Below are 27,808 nucleotides of genomic sequence, written 5' to 3' on the forward strand. Positions count from 1 at the left end.
TCGCTTTCACGGCTAAACGACAGAACCGATTTTGATTAAAGGCACAGAGATAGTTTGAGTCCCGGGAAAGGACATATGATAGTTTTTATCCCGGTTTTTGAAACAGGGACGCGAAAATTTACACGCGCGCGATGTCGCGGTCGGTAAGCTAGTAGACAATAATCCTGAAAACCTGAAATACCTACATGGAACCAATGAAAAAGTTAATATCGAAAGAACCCAATTTCATTCTCTTTTTAAGTATAACTCAAACTAAGTTCAGTTAGAATCACTTTCAAACCTCAACGCTTCTAAAAATTCGCCCATAGCCGTTCTAAAACTAATCAACCAATTTAGTCTGGCTATGAAATTACCCATTAGCAAGCTCTCGATCCCACTCGTCCATTCAGCCAAAATGGCGGTAGAACAGCTGAGCTTGGGCACAGTATAATATTCGTGAAGTAGGGTCACATAACATACATATACTATGCACTTTGTCATGGCTGAGATCCAAAGAAATCATTTTCGATTGAGGCAAAGAAATAATTTTCGAAATCACTATTTCAGCCATAGAACGTCCACTGCTAAACGTAGGCCTTTGTTTAGAGCTCGAAACTTGCTGCTTTAGTTGGTTGCGGTGCTTCTTCTCAGCTAGTGACCGACCGAATATTCGTTTTCGTTTTCGGCCATTTTCGGCCAGAAAATGGACATTCGGCCATATTTTCGTTTTCGGCCAAAAACCAGCCGAAGCTTCGGCCGAACCGAATATCAGAAATACGTGAATAAGATGGTTACGTTTATCGTTCCGATATCTTCGGGTGTGAATCTGGTGCACTTATGGTAAGTTCCAATCAGACTTGAACGGACGCGGTATTGTCACACTCTTTTGAAGTTGTGAAGTGAGGTTACGTTGTGAAGGGTGTCCAGCGAGAATTTTCCAAGTTCAAAATTTTTCACTTCCAATATTTCAATATACACCGGAAATAATATTCTACTAAGAATTCATGATTAATTTTTTTGTGTTTTAATGCCGGTTTCCTTTAATCAATCCTTATCAAAATCAACTGTCAAACGTCATTATGTTTTTGGTCAAAACATTAACGGTTTTTAAAGTTTTTAGGTACATAATTTCAGAATGAAATTTGAGAGTAAGGTCATTTTCGTTTTCGTTAATGAGACTGCAGCCGAAGCTTCGTTTTCGTTTCCGTTTTCGGCTGGAAATCCATATTCGGTCGGACACTATTCTCAGCACTTGCTAAATGTTGGTCTCGAAGCGCTGGTAGGGTAAAAAGATTATGAGACATGTAAGGGCAAAACTTTAAGTTAATTTTTGTATTATTCTTTTTTTCTTTAAAGCTGAGTTGCACCACCTAACTTTGACCGTAACTATAACGATTACCGGTGTTTTTGTATGGAGTTTGACATATTTTTTGTCAGACTTTTAATGTTTTTCAAAGTTAAAGTAAGATGGTGCAACCCAGACTAAGTATTTGTCGATTTGTAAGAAAAAATACGGGCTTACTAAGTCTACGTTTTTTGCGGTAGAGCCGAATATAGTTCATTCCGATTAGCATGCAAACGAGCTTTCGCTCGTTTTTGGAATTTCAGCTCTAGTTTTTTCGCTAACAAAAATCTGAGCGTCACTTATGCTTTTTGTTAAATTTTTAATCATAAATCTGGTTAAGTTTTCAGATAATTAAATACATGCATTTATAATAAGGATATTTTTAAGCTGTACTTGAAATTACATTGTGATAAAAACTTTTACTTTCACATTATTTTATAGACATATTAGAATTATAACCAAACCGCAGAGGAAACAATTGCATCCTAAACCGCAAAGATATATTCTGAATGTAATAATAAGATGCATACATAAAGGGCATCGCTCACAAAACTGGGAGATTAAAATCTATGTACCAAAGTAAGAGGTACTTGTATTAATCGTTTTTTTTTACAATCGTTTATCGAAAGGATTATTTGCAAACTGTTTAATCCAATTCAAAGCGTCAATAAAACTATGCACGTGCCACCCCCAGTGACCTCCCTCATCATACTCGTCGTACAGAGATAAAATAAGATAATTGACCTATAGAACAATACATTCTAAAATCTTACGGCCCTATTGTTTACTAGAAGATTGTTCTATATTATTCGTATTGTAAATTAATGCTCAGAACACATTTTTAGTACCTATCAAATAAATAACACAAATAACAATAATTATTATCCGTTCTAATTGGCTCTAGTAATTTTTTTTTTAATCTTAATCTTATTTCCTTTGCCATTATCAAGCAAATAAATAATCACGAAATATTTTTTAGTAAACTTTGCATAGTCGTTAAACTACAATAATAAAATATTATTGTAAAACTTTGTATATTTATACAAATCCGTGTTGAAGTCAGTAAGCGACACCCTTTAGCTCGGGCGCTGGACCAATCGTGCGCATCGAGTGGAGCGATCGGAATAACAAAAGAAAACGGTCGGTTTTGCGAGGAAACACCGTGAAATTGACTTGCGGTGTTTTACTTAAACACCGTTCCTAGAAAATTCTATTAGAACAACGTCTAATTGACCTTGAGTGAAATTCAATGGAAACGCAGACGGCTGCAACGGGAGAAACGTAATTTGTTTTGAATTTGTCTCGGCGCTGATTCTTTTTGTGTCTTAAACTCGAATAACGCTCTTTTCGTTTTTAAACTACTTGGTAATAACGAAGCTTTATTTTAAATATTTTAGTTTTAGTTGCATATTTGATCACTATGACACAATCATTTTTATAACAATTCATATTTATTAAAGCCGACCCACCGACATTGAGTCGTTGACAAAAGTCATAGAAAGTTCAAGTCGTCGGCATGATTCTTTTGAAATAAAGCTACCGGGCTGTCGGCGGGCTTGGTGTATAGAAAGAAAGAAAGAAAAAAAAAGTATTAGAGTCCTTAAAGCTTTGCACATTTATATTAATGATTCAGCCCCATAGCAGCATACTTAGTTTATGGATTCCTATTCCATCAAACCCTCATGCCAATTTCAACAAGCTCATATCGCCAAGACTCGTGCCAGCAGCGCGATTGGCAGCAACGCATTAGAGGAGGCTTTCCAACGCCCCCCCTCTCCTTTTTGATAGTTAATTAAACGTCAGACGGGAAATATTCCCGTCATTAGGAAAACTCGAGACGGTGCAGCCGCGGCCGGAAGTCCCGTCGCCGTTTCCCCCCACCCTCCCCCAGGAGTACTAAAGGTTCTCATGGTGTATGGTTTATGATCGTCAGGCAGTGTAGTGAATTTTTCATGCGAATACGCCGTACGAAAAAGCCGTTGACCGAGTTTTCTGACCTTATTACGGTACGCTATTGATCAGGAATTGTTTTTGGTTAAATTGGCTGTATTATTTTATCTACAGAGTTCAATGAACATTTTTCTATTGCTAGCTAGGTATTTACATATAGCTCTAACGTAATCTGATGTCTTAGGCTGAGTTGCACCACCTAACTTTAACCGTGATTATAACGATAACCGGCGTATTTCGTATGGAATTTGACAGATTTTTGACGTTTGTCAAAGTTAAAGTAAGATGGTGCAACCCAGCCTTAATGTGTAACAAATTTCCAAAAATTATGTAACCATTAACAAACCTACTTGTTGATGTGATTGCAGACAATTCCCTCTAAGCTTTCAGGACACTAAACCCAAATTTCGTAGCTAGACATCTTCCTAAGCCATCGAAATCGAATATGGGGGATATTCGATCCAGCCCTAATCGAGTTAACATAGTAAATCGCACGGACCGCTCACTCGCGTGCTAGCTTCAGAATATTTCATCGGGGTTCGATTCACGCTGTTTCGATGCGCCCGCAAATTACCGATCATGTCCCATCACTACTGAATTCAATTTGAATCTTGGAAATAGTTGCTTCTATCTTTGCCGGTTGTCAATGAAGCTCTATAAACTGCGTCGTCAAGTGTATGTCGATAAAATTATATTTTCGATAATGTTGAAATCATTCTTGGCAATTATTAAACTAACTATAAGTAGAATTAACAAAACAGAAACACCACACTTGTTTAGCACAAACAATAAGCTCTCCTATGACCTTATTTTATCATTTATACTTTTTGTTTTACGCTGTTTTATCTACAGATTTTGCTTAACTACTAAAGGATGATGGGCACTTTTCTATGGAATCTGGGCGTAAAACCAACAGAAATGTAACTACTATTATTTGTTAGGACTTAATATCAGAAACATATTTTCATATAAATCACTACCAAAAACTCCCGGGTTTGCTTGGAAATTGACATAATGTGTAATAGTAATAGGTGCTTTATTGCGCAAACAAAAAATATTATTAATTAATATAACTTATTTACTTACATTTTAAATAGGGGAGAGGGGGGCAGCTTTGGACAGGGGCAGCTTAGAACAAATTAATTTAAAAATCACTGGTTTAGGCTACAATGGTATAAATCATAATTTATATTGCCAGCACTGATGCGCATAGCCGTCACATCTCATTTTTAATATCTAACTGTAGGTTAACCGGCAAAAGTGGTTTTTTGTTTTTGACTGCCAATTTCGCACTTTTTTATTTTGGTTCTAAGGATTTTGTGGACGTAGTTTTATAAAATAGTGAGTGGTTTGTTTACTATATGGAAGTTTCATCATCATCATCATGTCAGCCATAGGACGTCCACTGCTGAACATAGGCCTCCCCTAATGCTTTCCACATTGATCGATTGGTAGCGGCCTGCATCCAGCGCTTCCCTGCTACCTTCACGATGTCGTCGGTCCACCTTGTAGGTGGACGTCCCACGCTGCGCCTTCCGGAATTAATAATTATTATAATAATATAATTAATTAATATATAATTATGGAAGTTTAAATAGTTTTAATGAAGATTTGATAAGAAATTGCGATGTAAAAGTATGTTCCGTTATTAAATTTATGTTTTTTTCTGGAAATATACCCATGGGGCAGCTTTGAACGAAATGGTTGGGGCACTTTTGAACTTTATAAATTTTCTTTTTTAAGTGGTATTATGAAACCTTAAGTTTTCTAATACTTCGTAGAAGGTTTTTACATAAAAAATAAGCAGATTGCTTTACTGTGACAGATAAAATTTCAAGCTGGGTGAAGTCCGGGCAAAAGCTAGTTTTAGTAGTTGATTGATATTTTTTAAATTATGCAGTTTTGTCTTTGATGTGTCATTAAACAGAAAGTTTATTAGTATTTAGTTAATTGATATATCTTATATTTACTTTTTTTTAATAATATCCCTAAGTTTTGTGTTACTTTGTACAGAGTGATGTAAAATAAAATAAACATGTTAAATTGATCCCAAATGACACTGATCATTTAAAATTTTGTTTGTTAATTATTTTAAAAATACACATTCATAAATATTCAGTTTTATTTCATTGAAAAAAATACTAATTCAAAACTGCCCCAGGCGTGTTCAAGGCTGCCCCGACTACAGGGCAGTTTTGAACGTTTACAGGTCTGTGCAAAAATCTAAATATCTTAATAACCGTTCATGAATAATTAAGAAGAACATCATTATTTTGTTGTGTGATAACCATGACCTCTATCTAGGAAGAAAAAAATAATGAAATCGTTCAAATTTGGAAGATATTTAATAAAGTATGAAAATTGTTCAAAGCTGCCCCCCTCTCCCCTACATTAAGTTATTTGTCCATTATTATGTCCAACAGTTTAGGAGTTGGGCCAACAAATGGTATATTTAAACCATCTTCTACATTATAAGCGTAGGACCATACCTAGGTACCAATTAGAGAAATGACATGAACACAGTCATGTTTCAATGGGATTTCTACCAGTTAAGTTGTAGTGTTGTCGCATAATCGATCACGGATCGATTATTAATCGATATTGCCAAATAACGATTTATCGATTAACAATTCGATTACTCGATTTTATTGATTACCATCATTACTATCATTTAATTGTTAATTCAATTTCTTATTTTCAGCAATATAATCGATTATTGCAATCGAATAATCGACTATTATTTATTCGGTATACATACTTACTAAATCGATAGAATCGATAGAAAGATATGATATAATACTCTCAATATAATCGATAAAAGCAATCTAATTGACCTAATACTATTTTTATTACCCTAATGTGATGTGAAATACTATGGAATCTTTGCATATTCAACGACCTCTATCTCCGTATCCCCGCGTATTTCAGGATTGTTGTCATACTATGAAATGAAGTACTAGTATTAAGCTTTAATTAAGTATACTTTTTGTTTCTGTTGGTTAACGCCCAATATGCCCATCATCCTTTGTCTTCCCTGAACTTGGTTGAGCGATTTTTGGAAGTTTTAATTTGCTTGTCATCTTTCTAAAAGCTCAATTCTTTGCAACTTTTTTTAATGCTGTCAAGATAAAGCAAATGAATCCACTCAAGGTGAACGGATGCGCGTACGCATACGGGCATATTGATGCGCCGTGATTCATAATTAAGTGCTTCGGGCGTGGAACAAAACGTTATTGGAGTTTTATTGGAGATCCGAAGTGATACCAATTGTCTTGTCCTTTTTATGGTGGTTAATTGAATGTGCACTTTGTGTTTGGATCGATTGGGTTGATTTTTAACACTTGAAATTATTTTTAACCTTTTTTGTGTAAAGGGTACCGTATTGAAATTGATTTAGTACTCTCCAGATCTTTCCAGCTACACCTGTCTTAAAACATACGTATTTATTTTTACCGACACTAAAATCGGGCGGAACCCTTTTCCTTATTTCATCGGAACCATTATTCTTCTTTCCGGTAACAATAAAAGCCGCCGTACCCGAGATGAGCAATAAGATAAAACTTTGGTGTACGCCAAAAAAATTCGAAGGACCATTACAGACGCTATCCAACGCTAGTTGACCTTTTTACGAGTTTTAAGACGGACCTTCCATCTAATATGCGTACGTGCGAATACCCGCAATGGCCACGATAAAGAAGTACCTCTACCTCTTGGTGTGGGTACCCCTCCCCAATGGGAGGGGTCTGGGGCGCGAGGGCCCGTGGTCAAAAATATAAAGGGCCAAAATTAAATTCCTCGCGACCCATAACGTATAGAATTACGTCATTATGCGAACGCCGTCTAAAAATTTCACTTTTAACGCCCGAGTCATGACCAATTTTGGAAAAGCTTTGTTAGGTGATACTTTTTTTGTAATGCGTATCTTTTGGCCTCTTTACAAAAGATGTGTGTCAAATTAAATGATGACATGCCATGGTGTAAAAAATTACACAGAAATTAAACCTTCATTCAAGCCACAGTAGCACGTTAGCGTTACTTAAAAGCCTGGCTGGTTTTAAAACTATTAACCTCATTGTTGATTCGGTAACCTTCATTTTTTCTTTTTAAATGAAATCCAAGAAGGTGTGTTTACAGCCAGTCCTTTGTTTTTAATTTAAAACAGCCACGGATGACGCCATTACGGCATTTTAAGGAGTTCCAGATTCAAATCTAATGCCGCGTGACGATGGGCCGTGATGGGTGCGCGGGAATTTTGACATGTACGGCCGTTACGAATGTGACAGATACAAATGGAACTGTATACACATGTAATAGGGCTCACATTCGCTTGATGAGCACAGACACGTGTTCTCACGGTAGAGTAGTGAGAGTTTAATAGGATAATTTAAAGTTGCTGTAGAGTTACGATTGTTTTTGACCAAAACTCAACCTTACCACCATTGTTATAACGACCGCGTCATATTTTTTCGTTGTGATCGTTAATTTTGTCCAAGTCAAATGAACTGTTGCACATGTTAAGTAGTATACATTTCGTTGTAATGATTTTACTGTCTAAAGATATCCTTTTTCTGTTGCGATGATGTCACGATCACGAGCTTGTGAATGAATTGTGTCATTGTTATGAAAGTTTTTGATAAAATCTTATGAATGGTTCATTCATGTGTCTGTAATGAGATATTTATCTTTATTTTTTGTTTGCAGGTGAGTCTCAGCAAAATGGGGATGACTGCAGTTATAGTTATATAAGTAAGTCCAGTTTTTAATTATATTTTCTTAACATTTAACTTTATGAAAGTACTAGCGGCCGTCTGCGGCTTCGTACGCGTGTATCCCGTTTTACCCCCTTAGGGATGGAGTTTCGTAAAATCCTTTCTAAGCGAATGCCTACGTCATAACATCTACCTGCATGCCAAATTTCAGCCCAATCCGTCCAGTGGCTTGGGCTGTGCGTTGATAGATCACTATGTCAGTCAGTCAGTCACCTTTGAGTTTTATATATAGATTATTAACGTATTGGTTAGGTTTTTATTGAAAATATTTAAGAATCACATGTATCAACTTAACCAATGACGTCTAGAGTTCAAAATGTATTTAAAGACGGTTATTTTTGGTAGTATTATACTGGCCTAAATGTAAGGTTACATTGAAAATGTTTTTATATTAGGTATATAAAAACATTTTCTTTTTAGGCCCAATAATTGTCCCCCTCTGGGCAGCAAGTATTTCCAAAGTGACAAGCTAAAGTTAGCCACTTCGAGTCTATAAGAAACCGGCCATACTTTTAAGTCAATTTGCAGAACTGTTAGCCTTATTTTCATTCTGAGAACTCAAGTGTTGAAAACACAATAACAACGAACTAACGAAACGGCAAACAATTGAGTTGCTCGGAAAACTTCGATAATAACCACTACAATTAAAAACATAACCCTCCTTCTGGCGCAGTCGGGTGAAAATCCGGTAAGATGACCCTTGAGTTGGATAACTTTTTCTCGAGGGTTGTGTTGATGTTTGCAATAGCCCATTAAAATTTAGACAAATAGACCCCATAGTTATTATAAAAACTTTCAAAGAACTAAATATAAAAAAGACAGAGGATATATGGGGCATATCAACAGACATAATAAAACCCATCATTCCTCTTATAGCTCCCCATTTAGCTCATATCTTTAATGAATGTATTAACGAAGGTCAGTTCCCTACCCTGATGAAACATAGTAAAATCATACCATTATTTAAAGCAGGAGACAAAAGTGACCCATCCAACTTTAGACCTATATCGATACTACCTGCGCTCAGTAAAATATTTGAAAAAATTATTTTCAATCAACTACTGTCTCATTTTAACTTAAATAAACTGTTTCATGAAAAACAATATGGGTTCACAAAAGGGAAAAGTACGACCGATGCAGGGGTTGCTCTTATCAAACACATTTTCGATGCTTGGCAGGAGAAAAAGGATGCTATTGGTGTATTTTGTGACATATCGAAGGCGTTTGACTGTGTTGATCATCAAACTCTGTTATTTAAGCTAGAACATTATGGCGTATCAGGCAAGGCCTTAAGCCTATTACACTCTTACCTCTCAGACAGATTACAAAAAGTAAATATTCACGGAACTAACTCTTCGGGCGCCCCCCTAAAAATGGGAGTGCCCCAAGGCTCAATACTGGGACCATTGCTCTTTCTGATTTATATAAATGATCTACCTTTTTATTCAAAGGACCTTTGTGAGATAGTATTATTTGCTGATGACACTTCTTTAATTTTTAAAACTGACAGGCGTCAGGAAATATTTGACGACGTGAATAATGCTCTTTCCAAAGTATTAGACTGGTTTACAAGTAATAATTTGCTATTAAACGCAAAAAAAACTAAATGTTTAAAATTCACTATGCCTAATGTCAAACAAGTTAATACTAATATTACAGTAAATAATGAACGCATTGAACTGATAAACTCTACTGTCTTTCTAGGTATTACCCTAGACTGTAAATTACAATGGGGCCCCCATATTGCTGCCTTGGCAGGAAGACTTAGTTCAGCTGCCTTTGCGGTGAGAAAGATCAGAAACTTGACTGATGTTGAAACAGCAAGGCTTGTATATTTTAGTTATTTTCATAGTATTATGTCTTATGGTCTTTTACTGTGGGGCTCAGCAGCAGACATAGAATCAATTTTCATTTTACAGAAAAGAGCTGTTCGGGCAATATACGGTCTTAAACCACGTGACTCGCTTAGAGAAGTTTTTAAAGAAATCAATATATTGACTGTGGCTTCGCAATACATATTTGATAACATTATGTATGTCCGTAAACATATACATTTATTTACTAAGAAAAGTGACGTCCACTCATTTAACACGAGACATAAGAATAAACTTGCTGTTCCATCATTCAGGTTGCATAAGATAGGTAATTCATTCTTGGGGAAATGTATTACCATATTTAACAAAATACCACACAACCTTGTCGAATTGCCAATAAACAAATTTAAGATACATATAAAAAATACCCTTATGTCCAAAGGGTACTACAAGGTTCGAGACTATATTGATGACAAGGATGCGTGGTCAGTTCAGTCTGCACATATTTGATGTAGGTACTTAAATTTGACTATTCTTACCGTTAAATAATTCCTGGCAATAAGTGGTGACTGAGTTTGTTCCGGCGTTTCTTCTCAGCACTTGCCATATGTTTGTCTCGAAGCGCTGGTAGGGCCCAAAAGATAAGGAGACATGTAAAGTGCCCCATAAGGGCTACCTTTTCTTTTTTTATTATTTTCTATTGACGTTCATAAGTGCCACTTGTGGTCTAAACTGAATAAATATTTTTTGATTTTGATTCTGATTTTTTGATTTTGTGATGAAACTGATTTCACCTTTAAAGTATTCCTTAGTGCGCTGACGCATTCAGTTACAATCGACAGCTATCAGACTATTTATTGTAACAAACCTTATTACAACTAGATAAGATGCTACAGAGTTTAGTTTGATGTGCTGTCATCTGTACAATTACAATGTAGCGGCATTTGTTTTAATATCACGTGACGTATCCAGATTATGTATTTTCGTCTTTTTAAAAGGATAAGAAAAAACAAAACACAACTTTTTTTATAATTAATCAGGTAGTACTTAAATAAATACCTAGTAAGACTTGAGATTAATTTTCTAGCGACGCTGTGAGCTTAAAACCTAAATCATTCGGTAATAAGTGATTTATAAAATGTATTAATTTCAAACTAAGCATTATTGCCTACTTACAAAGTTGGTAAATTCGACATGCATGATTTATTCTTATAGTTTTTCGCGTTTCGCGCCATTGCTTACCTAATTTAATTTATTTAGCAGTATAATTTGCTTTCGCTATTATTTTAAAAGCTCTCTCGTGAATTTTGAACTGTCTTCATCCAAGCCAGTGTGTAGTCGCCAGGAAATGCTTTAGTTTGATTACTGCAATAAAAACAATCTTCGCGCGAATCGTAGAGTTCGTCGGCCACTCGGCAACTCAATTAATAAACTTTATTATGCAAGTCCCGGCTATTTCAATGGGGAACTGTTGTGAAGATTTCTTTAAGGGTCACCTAGATGCTGCGCTGATTCGTTTATATCGAAGTATTTGCAGGGACCTTTGTCTGAAATGCTACAATACTTTTTGATAGCCTTGATTGCGTTTCTAACGTTTTCGTTAAGAATATTGGCAAGTGGCAAGTATGAATCGCAAGGGGGGCTACAGTTAGTTCGTTCGTTTCAGCCAAATGACGTCCACTGCTGCACAAAGGCCTCCCCCAAGGTTTTCCACAAAATGAACGGTCCTGCGTTGCCCGCATCAAGGCTTTTCTCGCGACCTTTACCAGATCGTCCGTTAGTACAGTTAATAGGTATTATGAAAAAGATCACACACAAGATTTGTAAGTGGAATGATGGGCGTTATTTATAGTACTTTTTAATATTATTATGAGTAGTATAAGTTCTACCTAGCTTAACAATTTATTTATCTACCTATAGGAAGCTTATTTAAAAAATACATTGGCTCAAGCGCTATCTCAGTTTGAAATGAGTTTGATTGCTTAAAAGCGTTATCGTATACGCCTCTAAAAATACCCCTGATCAGTGAATCAGTTAGAGAGCGGAGAGAGCTTTTATATTAATTAAAGCTATTATTAACAGTCGAATTATTTAAGAAAATTACCGTTTAGTCAACTAAAGACCTATAAAGATCCAGAAATGTTCTCAGCTCACAGTACAAAGAAATCAATCTAGCACCAAACTGTGGGTGTTTGAAATTCCGCGCTCGTCCGTCTGTCCGCAATGCGTCCACCGGCCCCTAGCTATGATACTCCAATGTACACCCTGCGGTAATGCGTTTAAAGTTTTATTTATTAAGCACAAAATAGTTTAAGTTAGATAAAAATAAGTTTGAAGATTTTTGACGATTTTAAATAACACTTAACACACGCCCTATTCATCTCGCAAAATCTACGACTTATAAAAGATACAATGGCATTAGCTAGCACTGAATTTGCAGAATAATAAAAATCGATATCGCAGTTTTTATTCTTAATATTTTGAAACCTAAACTAAACGTATCCTTTTGATTCCCAGGATTGATGTAAGAATAAAGAAATTATGCGTGAATGACAAATTAACATAATATACTCGAATTTCAGAGTTCTTACTTACTTAAAAATCATTAATACAATTTCAATTCGACTTAAAAATCATTAATAAGTACAATAATTGTGATACAAATTTTAAAGTGAGATGCAGTCTAGAGAAACACACACTTGTTCAGCAAATTCCTATTAATATTCCCTTTTCATAAAGGTTAAAACTAAAATTTTATTATCATCAAATACATTACATCAGTACAATACAAATGAAGCCATAAACAAAGACTATTATAATTCAAATTCAAATGAGTCCATCATTAAACCAAGAGTCAACAAGCTCATGAGTTTATTTCCTAGAAAATGACAATGAATGTGAAATCAGCCTAACGTTATGCAGTGATCACTCTATTATAAGAGTAGGCGCACACCGTTGATTTTTCGTCGGCCAATAGTTTAGACGGGCAGTTGATCAGTATGGGCATGTATGGGAGTGCGCACACTACGCCGATTCGATTTGGCCGATTCTTCATACAATTTAAAATCGGGCACAACTATCGGCCAACTAAAAATCAACGGTGTGCGCCTACTTTAAAGGTGTACACGGAGGATATAAAGACATGTACACACGTGCACGGCGCATAAATATTCGATCGGCTCCGAGTGGCGCCATGTTGAATACGGAATCGAATCTGTGACCTCACTAGTCGCGAGTTGGATGATGTCAAGCATGTCAAGCTCAACATTTGTATCTTAAACACTTGATATAGGGGTCATTTTGCAAAACAAATGTATAGTTTCATGTGCTTTCGTCTGTACCTACTGCGTTTAATGACATCATTGTTTTATGTGTTAGTAATGTGATTTAGAGTCGAATTTTCAAATACCGGGTCAAAGAGTTTGTGTTAATGGACCTTTGTAATGTTTTATTTATGTTTACACAGTTGGTCACCAAAAAAATATTATCATTAGCATGTTTAGAAGTTAAATATCAACTAGCTTCTGTGAAAATACAAGACACTGGATGAACCTGAATGTTTTACATATATACCAATTTACCCAGTAAGATTGTAAAACGTAAACTTGAACGGTTGACGTCATAATGAACATATTATTTTCTTAAACTTCTAATGAACGATTGACGTCTTGAACATATTTTCTTTTCCTTCCAGTTTATTTAACCAATTTTTTTCATTGCAGTTGGTACACCGATATTGGAAATGATCTGACGTCGAAGGTACCTTACTTGACTAAATTTTCGTCACCAAAAGAACACTGCTTTGTCGCCTAAACCACAAATTCACTATAGTTACCTGCAGGATTGGTTCCTAACGCCGTGGCTGAAAAAGAGGAGGACTCTCCTATCGAGAATATGGTATGAGTGACAGGGATAGAGAGTCCTAATTTCTGAAACGGTGTTAGGGAATAATCTTGCTGCTTTGATATGCCACTTGGTAGTAAAAAAACACCCTTGTTTATAGTGATCTACAGTAACCGTTAAAACTGTTATTCCCGTAAACACCTTATTGACCTTTCAAATCCTATGTACGCTGTAAATCGCATATTGCACGAATAGTTAGATTAAAATTAATTCATGTATGAAATCTTGTATATTTGTTACTAAAAGAGTCTTTGTAACTGTGTAGATATGCCTAAAGTTTTTAATCAGTTTAAGATTCGTTCTTTTAGGTATATTGTTTACCTTCCCTTAAGCATGATCTCCCAAAACTTAGGCCATCTATGTAAGAATTACATTGTTTTCTTTGTAACTCAACTGAATATTTAAAAAAAAAACTTTGGCAAAAGATCAATTATTATCGCATTTTTTAATACCCCTGAGCTTGACTTAGACTAACCCTTTACAAAAATATTACTTATTTGTTCAAAAACCTTATTTCAATTGCATACGATCGAAAATACTTTGGCAAAGATTCAACCATCGCCGGTTAAAGGGTTAATTATAGAATACACAGGCCTTAACATTAAACTGTCAAATACGCAATATTCAACATGCTAAACAACATGCGATATAGTACAGTCAAGCTCTGAATCGGTATACGAGTATTGACTCTGAATAAATAAATGCTGAAAAAGTCACTGTTTTGTATTATTACGTCAAATTACGTTAGGTCAAAGATTTTCATGTCCATTCAGAAAGAAAGAAAGACAATAACATTTATTAGACTTAATAAAATGCCCCTTAAATCCCTGCAATGGTTAATGAAATTATTATTTACTTTGTAGGTGCAGATAGTAAAAAATGTGGTAATTTTTGAGCTGAAAATTAAAATAAATTGTAAATAGCTTTCAAATTGAAATTCTTTATTGCTCCATGTTGGTATACAAAAGTTCTTACATAATATACATAGACCCATAACATAGACCCTGCTAGGGTATTGCAACTTTGCATTTGACTGAAATTCCTCATTTTATAGTCACTAAAAATATTTGAGGTATTAACTTATGACATTCATTGGAAATACAAGGACATTGTGTTGAACATGAAAGTATTTTTGCCCATGCGGCGGAACACAGCTGATCTATTATACAAATATGACCTGACTCATGTACCTGTGATTTCACAATCAACACAATTTGAATTTGAATTTAAATTTTACAGCCAACTGTACCATGAGTCACCTTAGCATTTCAGCATGCGTGGCGTGTTCGGAACGCGCCATAACTTAGGCAAGACACCTTGCCTATGTAAATTCGCGTTTCCCTTCCACAAGATAACACCAAAAGGAAACATACTCACCTCCCCTCGAATATTCACGTAAAAAACAAATGCGCCCAATAAAACAGCCGAAAAGGGCCCTAATACTATAATTATTCATTTTTCTCCCGCCTCTCGAAGGCAAAAATCGCTTTCATACCGCGCACCTTCGCAAAATATGGTCTTTCATAACTCCCCGCAAAAAATCCACCGTAATTTAATGCCACCCGAAAATAATATGTAAAAATACGCCCCGGTTCGGCCACTTTTGGCCCGTTTCGGACGATTTCGGCCCGATTCGGCCATTAAGGACCATCCCACACCGTTATCTAACCCAGCAGAATAAATCATGATATTATTTTTCCATGCGTTTTTTTTTCATATCTAATCAGTTTGGGTTCAATTTAAGCTCTAATCCAGCCCTAAAGAAGAAAAAAAAACAGTAATTTAAATTAGTATACCTAATTTAAATTACTGTTTTTTTTTTGGGTTAGAAGTTTATCTCAAACAAAACTTTTCCTCGAACTTTCATTACGGAGTTTTCATTTCTGTTCGATTACAGAATAGATAAGAAACTCAGTAACTCTATATGACATTACTTTAATGGTATATTAGGGACATGTAAAAGTGCTCTTTGGAGGCTTACTTTCAGAAATAAACGATTTATTTTTTTGCATTTTCGACGTACACATTTGAGACAGATATTTTGTACTGAAAGTGATAGAGCGGGCGTAAGATATAGAAAAACATAATTTTTAAACCAAACTTCATGGTTTTTCCGCTTCAAATCCACACTATCCTTATCTGACCCACATTTTTTCCACGCAACACAATTCTCTTCCATCGCAACCTAAACCGGAAGCAGTTCGTGCGCATAATTGCCACGGGTTCATCACTCAACAGCTTCTAACGTAACCAAATTAGCGAACTAATTCCGCGAAAACCTTGTTATTTCTGACGGTACGTACAAAATCCAAGCTTTCAAATTTCAAAGAGACCGATGAAACTGTAGACGAGTGCTCGGTGACAGAGGGCAAGGGGAACAGCCAGAGCATTTTCGTTTTATTAATAAAAATATTATTATTTTTTATAAAATTATAACTACTGAAATCACCCTTTAAATCCCAGTAGAATTCAGACTTTTTATTGGCCGACAGCTTTGTCAGCTTCGAACTGCATGAAGCCGATACCAAATCGGTGTAATGTGGGCACTTTCATATATGTTCATATTGATTAAGCAGCTCGATTAAACCGGCCGACACAAAGTCTGCAGTCTGCGACGAGTATTATTAAGTAGATAATGCCAACAGGACATACTGGATATCGCTTCTCGGCTAAGATCAAAGTTTGGACATACTGGATAACAAAGCTGGACAGTAGTCAAATTAACTGCCATTAGTTATTTCTCTCAAATGTCGCGGCAGCTTTTAATTAAGGCTACAATATAAACATGTATTGGCTTCAATGTTTCTTTCCATTTGATTGTGTATGTCTTGTTAGCTGTCCTTAAATAAATAAATAAATGTGAAAAGGAATAAAAATCTCAAAAGTTTCATAAATTGGGCATATTTAAATTCGCATATTAATATGTTAAACTCAGGTACATATTTATGTAACTTTCCTTAGTCTGAAATCAAACAGTCTGAAATAAAATGGGAATGGGCCAGGCAAAGAAGAAGACTGAAATCAAACTAGAAAAATATTTTCTTTTTTGTAATGGACACTATAAATGATTAAATTCAAACTTCTGATATTAATAATCAAATTAACACTTCGAACAGTACCAAAATAGAGAGGAAACGAGTTGGCCTATCTATTCGCCGAAGTTTGAGACCCCCCTTCCCCCTAACCGCAATATCTCGACTGGCAAATTTTAATCAGGACATCTTTGTCAAAGGAGTACTTAAATAGTTGGGGCAGTGTTTCTTATTAAGTAAGTATTCTATTCTGGCGCGACTTCGAACCAAACCGCGGTGTAAATGTACATGTGTAACGTACGTAATAACTTAAAGTTGGAAGTAGTAATTAGTAAGTCCACCTCCACAAGGTGGACCGACGACATCATAAAGGTAGCAAGCAGGAAGGCGCTGAACGCAGGCCGCTACCAACCGGTCAATATGGAAGTCATTAGGGGAGGCCTATGTTCAACAGTGGACGACCTATAGCTGAAATGATGATGATGAGTAATTACGAATATGAAGCGATTTTAAATAGGTATATGTAAATAGTATTCATATAAATTGTAATAAGTAAAGTTTCATGTAAGTTAATTAAAAGAGATACAATAATTTCACTATCAAAGTAATCTGTCAATGAACATATTCTTTTCATATTGTCATTTACCTGACAGCCTAACGGCCGAATACTGAAACACTACTCAAATCTGTCACTCAGCTGACGGGCTCCTAAATTTAAGTATCCTTCAATTTTAAATGGTATTCTCAAACGCCACTCAACGGATTTGAAGCCGTGATCAGCTAAGCAGCTCTCAAATGTTTATATAATGGCAACATTTACCAAAAAAAGTATGTTTTCATTTACACAAATGATAACTTTACGTTTTTTATCCATTACACGCAGCATCGTTTGGTTATGTATTGTCTTTTATGGAAATATACTCAATCAACTTAACATAGAACAGTTTATTTTTAGTTTCTATTATATATAAATCTCGTTTTATCATATAAAAAAATTAATGCTTGCATTTTTATTTAATTAAAAGAATAATTTTAAAGGTGATACTTTTTATTGTTGAAATCTATTAAGTGGCGATCGTGGACCGAAACGTAACCACAATTGACATTTATCATTGTTGACAGAGCATCAAATTGACAAATCAACAACTCTTGGAAATGCTGCTATGCGATGTCCCCTTATTCCTCAGAAATAGGCATGTTTATGTAAAGCGATTTCATAGCAGCTATTTTGGTTGTTACTTTGTGCACTAGTACTATGCACAGTTGGCTGTTCGATGTGGAAGATATCACCTAGTACACGTTCATAACTTCCCGTTGCGTAGAACAGTAGGGTTATAATAGGTATTTGGTCCACTGGTTGTATGGCGTTTGGTGAGGGGTTTCAAAGAGCTTCCAAATTATGAATCCAGAAACAACACCGTTTCTTTAGAGACGCGGAACCTCGCTCCGAATTGCATGTCATTATAATAATATTTTTCAATAGCGTTCAGCCTTATTGCGTTCCTGCAATTAGATCTAGGTATTCTAGGTATTTCCTCGAGGCTCGAAAGAAATGATAACGATGACACACATTATTTGCCACTATTTAGGTCGATTTAGGTATAAGAATAGGATTTAAGATACCGCGCAAGCACTCTCAAATTTAACGGCTGCTCAAGACGATTTGACAGTTGTTTGAGTAATGCTTAGCGTTGAATGGCGTTTCAGTATGCGAAAATTCATTTAAGTGGCGTTTGAGTGCAACTTAATTTGAGAGGTGCTTAAAAATTGAGAACTGCTCAGATATTGTTTTGAGTATGCGAAATGTAAGTTTAGGAGCTGCTTAACTATTTGAGAAGCCGTCAAATATTTAAATGGCGTTTCAGTATTCGGCCGTAAAAGAGTTAAATTATAAAAACTTCAAGACAGCACTGTATGACATTTTAGTCAAAAAATGTTATTACTCTTTAAATGAATATTTACAAGATAAAATTAGTTATTGATGTTATTTATTTAATTAGCCTACCTTAAGCTACAAGATTTTAAAATGTAAGATTGTTACTAATTGTTCTAAATTTTGTTATGTGTTTATTGTTTTGTTGTAGTATGGTATGTAGTTATAATATCTTGCAACTACGTAATCTGTATTCATACGAATAAAATATTGTACGCCCAATCGGCAGGTTATAGCGGACTTAGGTATACATTTAAGATCTGTGTTATTGTAATACCTATAACTAAGACAATAAATGGTTTATTGATTTGATTTGATTTGTGTCTTTAATTTTGTATTTTTTACATTGAGGAAGCCTCTAAGATTTTTTCAGTGTCAAACTGTATTTTCCAATATTTCCATTCTAAAATCTATTTACGAGTTGACCCAGCCGACCAAAGTAGAGCGCAAGCGTCAATATGACATGGTAATGACATAAATAGGGCTCAAGACAATGATTAATGATTAATAAATGACGTCACGTTGATACAACTTTGACAGAGTTGTTAAAGTATTCAAGGTCAATTTCTATTTGTGTTTAAATTGAATCGACCTTTGTCTTATTGATTGTATCTTAATTTTTGACCTTCTAAGCTATATTTTGTAACTTTTTAAATAAAGAAAGTAAATAAATAACTATAACTTTTAAACAATAATTTAATATTGTGCTATGTTGTTGTGTTAATTGTATTGTTATTGTTTGTTCTCAGTAGCTGTGCCTTAAATAAAATAAGTAAATAAATACCTTCTTCTATTGCACCACTAAGATTTGATGTTCTTGATATCACGCTCATTGTGGCCTCTTATTCAGATGCAATAGATGTTTTTTGTAACAAATATGTATAATAGCTTTTGCCCGCGGCTTCACCCGCGTGAGATTTAGTTTGTCACAGATCGTCATAAATTGTAGCCTATAAGTTATTCTGGGTTATAAACAATAATACTGTACATTTTCATCAAAATCCGTTCAGTAGATTTTGCGTGAAAGAGTAACAAACATCCAGACATCCAAACTTTCGCATTTATAATATTAGCAGGATTTGATGTGCTGTCGACTCTACAAAGATGTACGTGAGCTACCAATAGAAATAAAAATAATTCCCAGACGACCTATGTCTACTAGTCTACACATAACTCCTAATCACCTTCATATGCTCCACTTCCCATAATACAGTGGCCTAAAAATCGACACTCGGACGCGTGTTTTAAAACAGTATCGTAACACTTCCATCGCTGAAGTAATGCTTCTATTTATAACCTACTAGAACGCGATTTCCTAAAAATACGAAACCTAAATATATAATCGTTTGCTACGAATAACCCAATCAAATATTGAAGCCACTCGACGTAGGATTGGCAGTTGTGTTATCGATTCGCCAGAGGTTTGAGTCTCACCTTACTCGTACTGTGGTCAGTGTGGTCACGGATTGTGGTTTACGAAGCGATTCGATTATTTAGTACTAGCTTTCCGCCCGCGGCTTCGCCCGCGTGGAATTTTGTCTGTCACAGAAAAACTTTATCGCGCGCGTCCCTGTTTCAAAAACCGGGATAAAAACTATCCTATGTTCTTTCCCGGGACTCAAACTATCTCTATGCCAAATTTCATCAAAATCGGTTGCGAGGTTTAAGCGGGAAAGCGTAACAGACAGACAGACAGACAGAGTTACTTTCGCATTTATAATATTATAATATATAATAGTTGGGATCAGTACAATCATGACGTCATTACAGTCTGGAAAGTTTTTTAGAATTGGACGTGACAGGAATATGAATTGGTGATTTTAATATTAATGAGTTTCATGTTTGTTTATCTGTACTAATGACCTTTGAAGGTCCCAAGTCTGTGAGCAGATTAGGAAATAGCTTCTAATGTGATGATACAACACAGTAATAAAATAAATATGTCGTACTTACTTAGTACTTTGACGTCTATTTTTCATTGTTGTTGTTACTGTCCGATGTCAAGGCTCTATTTAACCGACACGGCTTAACATTAACTATGACTTTAGATTTCTTTTCAGACAGTTAAGCTGATTCAAATCTGCACGGTTGCAAATCTGAACAGTAAGTCATTGTTCAACTCTCTTACCACTAAAGAACAAAGACCATGTTATAATTTAGTTATCCATCCCGGAGCACCGTTTCACCTTTCTTTCTATCAAATAAAAACCTCATCCAATATCTACATAGGTATCTTTTACACTCCCCAAAGCTCTCAAACTAACTCGTTCAACTTTGCCCCAATAAAAAAGACTATAAACCGAAATCACTGCTGATGGCAAAATCAATACCGAACTCCGTAATTTAGTCAGTCGTAATGCAAATCTGCCATAAATTGTCAATAGAGGGCTCTGCTCGTCGCGATAGTTCGCGCTCGGTGGTCCGTTACGATTTATAGTACAAGTTTTAGATGGAAAAAGTTAGTGAGTCTGTCTTTCTGCGCATCCCGAGTTTTTCGTACTTAGGCGCCCGGTCAATTGAGTTAATGCGCGTTATTATTGACATTGTGCGGGGACCCTTTTGTTGTAGGGGAGACTGGCCCAAAGCGGGCACTCCGCCTAAAGCGGGCACCCCCCTCTAAACTTACACTCATTTGCTCGACTTGTTGTCTTGTCTTGTTAACGTTATCCCCCCGCCCCGCCGCTCCCGCGGAAGTCGTGTACGCCACCTCCGAGTGACAACACCACGCGTGGACAGCGATAAACAAAATTCATCAATTTTATTTGAAAAAACAAAGGTATGTTCGTTGTGTTTTGGATTAAACTGAGTGACGTAAGTTATTATCAATGTATGCGTAATGTGTTGCACCTACTTAACCGTCTTTTAAGGATATTTCCTTGAAAATTATTAAAAAGGAATTATAGTTTATGTTTTATGTAACGCGGTGTGGCGCAAAAGGCAAAGTGAGCAGGGCAAAATGAGCATGCTCACTTTACCCTCTTCATAGCCATATAAACTAACTTGCTTTTATTGTTAGTCCTCTATATTTATCGTGTAGGTATAGTCCGTTTTTATTTGCTAGTCGAACAATGTAAACAATCTTTTTATAACGTTTAAAGTAATATCAGTGAAAAAAATTAATAAATTAAATGATTTGAAAAGATATCGGCGTTCAACGATGACTTACCTACATAATAGGTTGTGAGCTTTGTGTTTATCTTATTTTAAAACGAATTATTTCGTAAAAAAGGAATATTAAGATTGTTTACAATATTGGACAAGCAAAAAAACATACTTTAGTGTCGACATTAATCTCTTATTATTTGACTTTTTAGATGGTAAATAAATAAATATAAAAGAAAATCACAACCAGGTTCTTGAAGTAAAGCTGTAATACTTCAGCTCAAAAGCTTCAAAATACTAGAAGATAATGATTCAAGACTGCATTATTCAAAGAGAGTTCCTTCTGATTAGTTTTATGTTTTAATTTTTATGTTGTTTGATGAATTTTTATGCCTAGAATCTATTTTTTCGCAATACAGAAAGTATGATTCACATTCTGTGTTTGAATAGAGACATTCTTTATTATTCAAAGGTCAAAATTATATAGTAAAAATAAATAAAAACTATTGCCCTCTGCATGCCCGTTTTGCCCGTGTGCCGGTGCTCGCTTTAGGCCACCCCCTCGGGCAAAGTGAGCAAGTGATAGTGTTTCGTATTTGAGTGCCTACTTTTTATATATTAGACAAATGAATGATTTGAAAACGCCATGTCAAACTACAATAAATGTAGTAACTGATCACGAGAAAAACTTATTCCGTTTTGCTTATTCTGTGTGTTTTTTTCCTACTTTACCTTAAGGTGCCCGCTTTGGGCCAGTCTCCCCTACTCATTTTGAAAAAGGTATTCTGGGGGTTTGCGTTTATTACGTTAGGGGATGTCGGGTGATGAGTTGAAGTAACTATAGGTAGGTTATGTGTTGAGGCACGTTTGTCAGTTTACAAATAAAATGGGAACGGTGTTAGGCAGATCAATAAGCAACCTCACCATGGTAAAATTACTTGTATTTTGAAGACTAGCGGCCCGACCCGGCTTCGCAAGCTTGCGATGGGTTGTTTCAGCAAAAAATCCGTTGCGTAGTTTTAAAGGTTTAAGCATCATAGGGACAGACAGGAAAGCGACTTTGTTTTATAATTAAACAGATTAGGATTATGATATCGAATGCCTATGGCGTATTAAAGGTCTGACACCAAGATAATCTCTTCTTTAGAAAAAATATTTATTGAGTGATTATTTAAAACATTTATGTTTCGAATATCACGATCCCAAGTAGGTACGTAGATATATTATTCTATGCTTCAGACTGTTTAACCGTCGCGTCGGCATGATTTAATTGTGTCAGATGCCTATGCCGGCTCGTTAAAACTGACGCCAGGGTGGTGACACACGATGGCAGAAAAAATCTTTAATAGCTAGCAACTAACTTGCTCCGTAAACGAACTAAAGTCACTGACATAGCCCGACGGATTAGCAAGCTGAAGTGGCAATGGGCAGGACACATAGTACGCAGAACTGACGGCCGATGGGACAGCAAGGTTCTGGAATGGAGGCCGCGTACCGGAAAACGCAGCGTGGGACGTCCGCCCACAAAGTGGACCGACGACATCATAAAGGTAGCAGCGAAGAGCTGGACGCAGGCCGCTACCAATCGATCAACATGGAAAGCATTGGGGGAGGCTTATGTTCAGCAGTGGACGTCCTATGGCTGAAATGATGATGATGAACTAACTTGATGGATAGTAATTCGAAATCTAGATGTATGTACCTATATTTACGAATACATATTTCTCTTATATCAATAAAGATTACTCGTACGTTCGATTCAAAGAAAACACCCGAGGCCTCCATAAGCGGATCGCACTAAGATACCTTTTTTATCTCTCCCGCGCGGGTCAAAAGGAAGAAGTAGTATTTTAGGTTTTTAGGCACATGTAATATCACAATTTATTGTCAAGCTTTTTTCGGTTATATTTTCTACACCTGAAGACATAAAATTGATGAATCGTGATGTAGTGGCTATTTGCGGTGTTTTACATTTAAGAGGATAGTTCTTTGACTTATCGTACAATCGCTTTTACTTAAAAATCTAACTTGAAGAACTGTGTGCTTACCATGAGTTTACGTTGGATGTGCTCGCTAAAAAATCTATGAAAATTTTAGTTCTTGAAAGTAGCCACTAGGGGCGCTGTACATCTGTCTTACATTTAATGTCAAATTTTTACGCAGTCGCTAGCGAGCACACCTAACGTAAACTCATGGTAAGCACACTGATTAGAAGATAACTACGACCAGCATATTCACCGTATTGCCTGTAGATTGATGCAAAGGCGACCTTCTTCTTCTTTCGTATCAACACTATTTGACCCCGATCAAAACTTTCAAACCAACCCTAGTGTATTCCCAAAGGCTAGGTCTTCCCTATAGGTGTTGGGGCACAAGGAACATTCAAGTACGTGAGCTATGTTTCAAAGTTTCTTCCTATAGTCATACCCTATTCCCGCACTTTCCCTCCGCCCCTATCGTATTGGCTTTTCAGCAAATGTAACCTAATTTACATTATTTTAGTAGGACATAAATATGCGGCCTTGAAATAAGCAAAATAAAAACAACACAACTGGCTAAGTCACAGAATTTTCCTTGTCAAAGAGCAAAAAAGCTTCATTTTCAATGTGTACTGTATACAGCACAATAAATGAAATAAAATACAGCCCCCCTAGACAAAACGCACTTTTTGATCGAATCGAAAATCGAATCCGTCAAATTCCATACAAAAAAGGGGCTTTTCGACCACTTTTCGACTGGTTTGCGATTATAGTACTTACATGTGACGTAACGATGCCTGGCAGCGTCAACCGCCATGTTTATTTTTCTGGCCCATTTATAATCTGACATATCGTGTCATTACGCTTACGTTGTTCTACAGTTTTGTAAAGTCGCGCGGTTTTGCAAGCGAGGCTTTTGCAAAAAGACAACAAATATTTTTTAATAATGTTTGTTATCTTGAACATAACGACTGTGTCCAATTTCTATATTCAAGTCTTCTTCTGTATGTCGATAGACATTTAAAAGACTAAGGGTGGATTCGACCAAACAAGAGTAGGTAAATATTAATCTCAGAATAAATCGTCAGTTTTGACATATTTCCCATACTGAAACTGTCTAAGTGCCAGTTATTCTCGTATAAAAGTTTGGTCGAACATAACACATAAAGACGCTGTGACAAAATCGAAATTCCTATTGGTTTTTAATACAAACACTACCTAAAGTTTTAGAAATAGTTGAAAACGCGTTTAACTTTCTATTAAGAAGTGAGGTTTGCTTCTAGAAACTGCTTTAAAACGCTACGCCACCCTCTACGCTAGCCAAAAAGCACGGCCGAGGCCCACTTTAACATATGCGGACCACGTTTCACTGAGACTGAACAGGGAATGAGTTTTTTTTTCCATTGCGAATAACTAAGACAAAGAGATTTTGTTCGCCCCACACGATAACAATCTACCATGTGCTGCGAATTCCTTGCGAATCATATGAGCAGTCATTGTGGTAGTAAAAAAAGTCAATGAATGGTTAGTATTAATGAGAGCATTTAAACGCAGTTTGCATGCTGATGACGTTTCATTCTCAATTGCAATGAGCTTTGACCTTTTTTTAATGGAAGTTTTTAGAACGTTCAGCAATTCATTTTTGTTTGAGATTAAATATACTGACCTCAATCTCTGACCGTAGGCCTAACCGATATTACTTTAATATTTCATGGAAAACTGACGCTGAAAATGAATTTCAGACTTTTTCAGTTGATGGACGTAGTAGTAACTTGCAGCCCTTAAGGTTAACATAAATATTTTTTTAACCAAACTTTTTTTAATATTCCCATAAAATATCTCCGGTGCCCATTTTCTGTCTATTTCATGTACAGTCGACAGCGCATTAAACTATATTTTTTTGTTGTAAAATAGCACTTAACACAAGGGCATAAGATGCGGCAGCGTTTAACTTGATGTGCCGTCCGTACCAAAGGACTGAACATAACGTTTAGCAATTTACGTCTCAGTCGATCCCAGAGCGACCTCTATATTATAAGGAGAACAGTAGGCGAGCCTTTGAAAACACAAGCGGCGGAGCACCAAACAAAATTGCGCTCTAACTTTAAACCTTTAAGTCTGAAATCGAGCGGACGCAGCGAATTGCCGAGATAATCTTGTTGGGGAGTCATTTTTGACCAATTTCTTTTGGTATTGAAAAATATTTTGTCTGATACATTGTCGTAGGCTTTGTAGCGTTCGTTCATGGACGGTGCCGTTTTAAAAGATCACTGGAAAGCTTGTTACAGCGGCTATTTTGCATATGAAATTCTATTTGACCTCCTTGCAGTGGCCGCGATGTGAATGAACATGGAAAATATGCTAGAACGTCTTTTTGAGATAATTGGATGAGGTCAGTAATTTTTGAGCTTGGCATTTCGTTGCAGGATGGAATTTCTAAATATTGACATAATCAAAGTATTTCTTGAATGGTTTTGGAATGTATGGTTGAGATTATGTTTTCGTCCCCTAACCTTCACATGATATTGTTGCTGTTCTGTCAGTTTTTAAAACAGCAGCTTTAGTATTCCATTTAAAGCTTTCCAACTGCAATTAGCATTCTTTTCTCACGTTTCCACGGAACGGAATTTTCCGGGAGCAATACAGCAATCAAAGACAATTCCGGCTAATTAATAAACTATAAAATTGTTTAAACAGCGCGCAGTTTTCTGCCGTTCGTCGGGCCTTTGTTCTGTGCTAAGGTAATTAAATAATTTGCGATTCCGATCGTTATTTCGACTCTGTTGTCCGCAGTTTTACAATCGTGTAAAAGGTTTAATGTTCTGTTGCCTTGATGTAAGTTTGATGTCATTGACTGATTTTGTCTCTTTAAAGAGTCTAAAGATACGTATGATCAGCTCATCGTCATAAATAAAGCATTAAAGGCAACCATGAAGAACCATGACAATCGTTCTCATCGTCATATTTGTAATTTCCTTGCCATAATACCCTGAATTAGGTATCCATGCTCCTAAAGCCAATATTTTCTGTCATTCGCGCTATTTTACGGGCATTTATTAAAATAGTGCTTAATATGTTCCAAAGTTAAAAGACACGCGCTTATCACAAATTAAAAATTAACACCAACTGCTGTCTCGATTAAAACAAACTTATATCCCGTCGTCAGACCATTTACAAAATCCATAAATCAATTCTCGCTTAGTAAACTGTCACACGAAAAAAACGTTACAGCGTTTGGTACACTTAATCAAACGGCTAATCTAAATCCGTCATCGGCTAATAAAGATGGCGGTAATTTTGAGTCTGCGCCAAGGAAAAATGACGCGGCGTGTAGGAAGGTGGGTAATATACGGCAAATGGGCCCCTAGACGGCTGTTGGGAGTGGGGAAGATGACGTCACACTCCCGTGACATTTTGATAAGGACTCTTTGTGCGATGCACCAGCAACCGTTTCGCGTTATTACGTGGGAATGGCTCCAGCCAGATTGTGATCGCATACACTATATTTACCGATCTGACAAGAGAGCAAGTCCGGATTCTTAAAGTTTTATTTGCGCAGCGCGACGCAGGGTAATGGTTAACTATACGTTATGGCTTCGCCGGGGAAACTTTTCTGTATAATACAGCACTTTGTATTCGAGCTAATAAAACTTGAAAATATTGTTCTTTTTAAATCAAATCGCAAGATTTTTAATGAGTTTTGACTTCTGATGATCGAACTTTAGATATACGAGCATGCAAATTATGTACAAAAGCCATAAACTTTTTGCAAAGATTGCTCTTTTAATCTGATTCAGTAAAAGTACCTATCACTACGAAACTTACTAATTGAAATTAACTACAATACAAAGCGATGCATCATAACTGTCACAAAATAAATAACCGACAAATCATGCATGAACCAAATAAACTACAGATGAAGAAATTATCTATACAGATGTTCATTCAACGCAACCACATAGCGATGAACACGAAAGCATCTCAGAGAAGACACTCAAACAC

The sequence above is a fragment of the Ostrinia nubilalis genome, chromosome 7 (genome assembly GCF_963855985.1).
Source record: "Ostrinia nubilalis chromosome 7, ilOstNubi1.1, whole genome shotgun sequence".
Taxonomy (NCBI): domain Eukaryota; kingdom Metazoa; phylum Arthropoda; class Insecta; order Lepidoptera; family Crambidae; genus Ostrinia; species Ostrinia nubilalis.